General features: G+C 35.3%; 1 protein-coding gene across 1 annotated transcript in view; it reads right to left on the reverse strand.

Annotated features, from left to right (window-relative positions):
• The window catches only part of LOC109372880 (thrombospondin type-1 domain-containing protein 7B), a 382,043-nt gene that overhangs the window by 95,337 nt on the left and 280,973 nt on the right, over positions 1–5,733 (reverse strand). The window lies entirely within an intron of this gene.

Raw genomic sequence — 5,733 nt, forward strand, 5'->3', positions numbered from 1 at the left:
TGGGAGGGCAATACATGGGGGGAGGGGGGTTGTTACTTTGTGAGGGTGAAAAGGATAACTATTGCATTGTTCTGTACACCTGAAACTAACAATAACAATTAAAAAAAGGAAAAAAAAACTGGAACAGTCCAAAGACTGCTTTTATCTAATTGTCATTGGCTGCTACACTGTATATAATGAGGCACCCTGTTTGCAGGGCCTAATGTGGTTCTGGAAATTAGAATGGTTCTAAGCGATGTTAAGCCTCACTGCACACAGGAGTAAAATATTCCACAAAATATTCTCTTCTCAAAAGAGCCAATATCAATTTAGCAAAAGCAACAAGAATTTTCAGTCCAGAATATAAAACATTTTCATCATTCTTCTCTGGCTTTCATTCGTGAGTCAAAGAAAAGCAGTAGGCAGCTTGAGGGTCATGACCATTAGACATGCCCTCCAGAGACAAATACTGGTTGTCATCTGCAAGTTCCAGACTGTGAGGAGAGGTTGATGAAGAGCTTGGAGCTGAGTACCAGTAGTAAACATTGGGGTGATTTTCTTCTCAGGAAACATAACTTTCAGAGATAGTGAAAAGGTGCTGAAAACGCTGAGTCATCAGTAATAGACCATCACTGTTGACAGCCTGTGCCAAAAATCACACTGGAGCATCATGAAGAAAGGTGTTTTTCTTAACCTGAAATGTTTAATTCTGTAGTACATATCAGAAAACTGGAGTGCATTTCTCTTTTTCTCTTAAAGAAGTGGAGTAATAATGGCAGTGTGTATCTGCTCATATATAATATGCCCACATTGGCTTTCCCTAGAGTATCCTGCACACATAAAGAGTTAAAGAAAAGGGTAAAAAAAAGAATAGAAATAAGATGTATTTTTGAAACCCAATATTAAGTCTATAATAGAATTCAGATTCGATTACACTTAAGTCCTATGTAGTTTCTTTGCAAAGTCTTCTTTTCTGATCCTTCTTCAGAGGTTGTCCTGGTTGATAACACAAAGATCTGAGTCACTGTTTGACCATGAGGTTGCACCTGTACCATGGTGTATTGAGTCTCCAATTCCTGCAGTGTGAGGGACGCCAGGCTGCAGATCGAGCCAGGCTTTGATGCATTCAGCTCAAAGTGAATCAATTGAAGTTCAAATTGATTTGCTAAACTTGTCATTGTTCTGGAGAGGGATTCCAAAGGCATGCTTCTGTAAAGTATACATCAGTTTGGAAATTCCTCTCCAAGATCCTCTTTGCTTTTTCGTGTCAATATTATTGTTTAAGAAACTCCTTTGTAAAGCCTCCAAGGAGAGTCATAAATAGAAAATCTATATTACTTACTGGAAATGTTCTGTAGGGATTGGTAGCATAAATGAAGAGAACCACATGTCTGTTCAGATGCATCAGGGACTGAACAGTATCTGAGTTCAGAAATTTATACACCTCTCTTGAAGAATATGTGCTTCTATGAATGCTTGTCTGCATAATTTTTAAGTATGAAGGATAAAGATAAAAACTGGAAAAAGTTAGGTAGATAAAAGAGGAATACAGGGTAATACACAATGGACTATTAAACATACATATATATGATTTGCACATATGTGTGTATGTATTACAAGTATACACATGTGTATGTATACACACCTACATATATGTTTAAAGAATGAACACTGTTGCAAATGTTTTCATATGTACAATTTCATAACCTTTTTTCATTAAAGCATTCTAGAGAAGTAAGTATATTAGAGCCAAAAATAAATTACATATAGTATGTGTGTGTGTGTGCATGTGTGTGCGCATGTGTGTGTGTATATATATAATATATATAATACATATTATACATATGTAATATATATATATATATATACACACACACACACACACACACATATAGTGTTATGGGAACAAAAAAAAAACAAGAAAATGAAAATAAGTGAAGCACATGGTTTTCCATTTTCTTCAGATTCTGCCTTGACTTATGTTTGTTTTTGCTTGATCCATTTACAGTCCCCAGTTCTTCCCAATACCGTTAAAATGGTCTCCATACAATTTTTAGTACCTTTGTCTTGTGTGTTCTTGTGTGTGGTTTGCAATTGGCAGTTACTATAAGGTCAGCAACCCATTCATTCAAAGTTAGTTTTCTGACACCTTATTTTTGGGGACTACTCTTCAGTTAGGCATAAGTCATTTTTCAACAAAAGAGATGACATTGTATTTCTGTAAGATCAAGTAATAACATGTTGTGTGGGGGAAGGGCTATTCTTTGTATGGCCTAGAAAGTGTACTGCTCGCTACTTGTCTTCCATTTCCCAACTACATTGTAAACAATATAAGGGGGAGCTTTGATTTGATGCTGCTTTAAAAAAAAATTAACAAACCTATATTATTTTATACTCTGTGCTATTCACTTTATACATATTGTCTTTAATTGTGCAGCAATCTGCAAAAAACAGCCGCCATTGTCCTTACTTCCCTGATGAAGAACCTGTACTCAGAAGTATCAGTTACTTGGCCACAGTCACACAGCCAGCACATGTTCCAGGACATTAGACCACACCTTTGCGACTCCTTTCCTTTCCTTCCTTGGCAAGCTATGTGAATAAAGGAGATTATTCAATTTAGGAAAACCTTCCTTCACAAATTCAAAGTAAACCAGAAAAGGAGACAACAGAGTTGACGGACTATTGGGTTGTTGAAAAAGTCATGACACATTTTTGCAACAAAAACCAGAAAAATACGTCATGACTTTTCTGACAACCCAATATAATATTCTCAAGGACAGGAAGTGTGGTTTCTATTTCATTTGCAGTGGTTAGAAATGTGTACATGGCCTGGGCTTAAATAGTCACTTTGCCTCTCACCAGCACAAAAAGCAGCAGGTTACTAACCTCTCTGAAACTCAGTTTACTCATCTTTACATTGGGGGAATAACAGCATTGGTTTAATAGTGGCATTGTGCAGATTAAGTGTGGTAATAAATGTAAATGCTGGGTACCGTGGCACACAGAAAGCATCTGTAAATATAAGCTAAGCTTCCACATGATATAATAATTAGAGTGAGACTGAGAAAAAAACATGACCCCGCTGTAATGACCAAAAGCCTTATGACTCCAAGTGTCCCCCAGAATAGCTGGATCAGCATCACCTGGAAACTTGTTAGAAATGGAAGCTCATGGGCCCCATCCTAGACTCACTGAACTGGCATCTCTGGGGTGCGGTGGAGGAGGCCTATGTTACCACACATTGCAGATGCTGCTTATGTGTGCTAGTGTGGGAATCTTTGGCCCAGAAGTTAGGAAGTATACTTCTAATCATTTTACAGAGTGAGTGCCACCACTTTATTAGAGAATACCGTGTGGGCTAATAACCAGTAGTCAGCTACTGAATCCTATGTTACACCTACAAGGCATGTATTAATATTTACAAAGATATTGAGGCCTGTGAGTTCCCCAGGGCCAGGGATGCTCTGTCATATATGCTTGGCCTCAGAGTACAGGATACATATTAGGAATTCAAGAAGTAGTTGGAATTGATTAAATGATTTTGCTAAGTTTCTTTTAAATAACTGGCAAATCTACTTACAAATGTTTAAAAATACATTAAGATAATTTCTTATTAATACAGCTTTTATAGATAAATGCAAGTATAAATTTTAGAGTATTTTGTAGATACATAAAAGGAATATAAATGTTTTTGTCTCAGAATTATTCTGAGGTGTTTATTTTTTTGCCTATATTTAGTTTGGTTTGCTTGTTTGTTTATGTGTTTGGTTCTAAAGAATTGCCCTGGGAAGAAAAAGAAGAAGAGAAAAGCAAAACAAAACATAGTGAATTGGTTCTATTAACATATGTCGCACTGCAGGCTATAAGAAGAGAATTTGGTAAAATAATGGCCGATATTTACAATCTGCGAATCAGCATAGGGTATAGAGAACAATTATACAATAATTGTTTCCTTTTTCTAAGAAAACGTGCATTGAGGTGATAATTAAACTTCAGGCACAAAAATCCAGCTTGCTAACTTCGCCATTATCATGATCATGATCAATGTCAAGTACTGTTTAAGTATCTATGCTGTTGGGGCATTATGCTAAGATGTCGCAATTTATTAAAATTATGCAATATATCTAGAGATAGGGAAGATGATCAGTTGTGAGCCCTGATTACCACTTTTTTTCCATTTTAAAGTCTTTATTTGTACTTGAAAGTAGCATGAAATCTGAGGAAGAACAGGCCATTTTGATCAGACAGACCTAAGTGACCATGGATAAATATCTATCATCATAGCATAGTGCTGTTATAAAAACCTGTTATAAAACAATGCCGGTTACATAAGATGTGCTTACTGAAAGTTGTTGTCATAGCTATTGTTGTTATTACTATTAATGTAACTTAGAAGGCATGTAAGCGGTTAAAGGACAACCCTCTGAACTTCATGGCAATGAGCAAGTAACTATGTCAACTTTCAGGCACATAAAATGAGGTTAAAATATTTTCTCTATCTCCAATTTAGGAACATTCCAAAAACAGAGTGACTATATTTAGAAAAGCAAATGTTTAAAAAAAATTGTCTTTTAGGACCCCAAAGAAGCACCCACAAGATCCCAGTTCATCACAGCATTGTTAAAACGCTCCAACAACAAACATTTTAGCTCAGTAGCCACACACTTTGACTTAAGAGGGCAACATTGTCATTGCAAAGTGATTACAGCTTAATGCCGTCTTCTTTGAGCAACTTAGAAACAAAAAATGTTGGACAAATCATGAATTCAACTTCTTCCATGTGATAATTCTTTCACAAGTTGATTAATAAAGAGTGTATGCTACCACACTTCTAAAGTGTAAATATACGTACACAGACATGGAATACTCATACAGATTGTAACTCACTAAGAATAACTCACTTCATTCTAAAAATAAATGTTGTACCTTGAGGAATAAGAAGTATTATGTCTAAATCTATCCTAATTCTTCCAAGATAAGGGAGCCAAGGATGTAAGAGCAAAGGCTCTGGCTTCATTGGATACAGTAAGGTGCCTTCCTATCTCCATCACTTATTCAGTGTGGAGCTTTGTATAAGCTACTTAGCCTTTCTGAGAATTAGTTTCTTCATCTGTACAATGGGACTGCTAACCTGTGCTTAGTAGGATTAGTGCAAGGACTAAAGGGAATAATTCTTATGTATGTCTTGCAACAATAACTGCTCAATAAATGTTAATTTTCATTACAGTCAAGTTATACACAAAGTAAATAACTTAGTCATAAGTCAATAATAGAACAAACATTGCATTCCTCCAAATTATGCTTTATTGTTACTTCTTTATCTTATTATGGTGCTGTCCTCCCCTCAGCAACTCCACAAATAAAAAACAATAATGACAAGGGAAATTTCTTTCAGGAATACAATTATAGAAATATAAAAGATAAGATTGCAATAATTATTATAAATAGAATCAATGATTAAAATGCAAATATAAACTGATTTCAAACATACTCTCCACTTCCATACAAAGATTTAACACAATGTTTCCACAAACTGTCAGTATCTCCACTGAGTTCAAAGTATTCTACTTCTTCCCTTCCTAATGTTTGGACCCAGAAAATATGCTTCTTATTCTCATTTTCTTTTTAGCTCATTAGGCAGAAATAGATAAAAAACATCATAATTTATCTTCTGACAATATTAAGTTGAACTACACTACTTGAAGAATATTTATTTTGGCATATTCCCATTATGTTTCCAATTTTTTTTTT

Source organism: Hipposideros armiger, unplaced genomic scaffold (genome assembly GCF_001890085.2).
Source record: "Hipposideros armiger isolate ML-2016 unplaced genomic scaffold, ASM189008v1 scaffold_673, whole genome shotgun sequence".
Classification (NCBI taxonomy): Eukaryota; Metazoa; Chordata; class Mammalia; order Chiroptera; family Hipposideridae; genus Hipposideros; species Hipposideros armiger.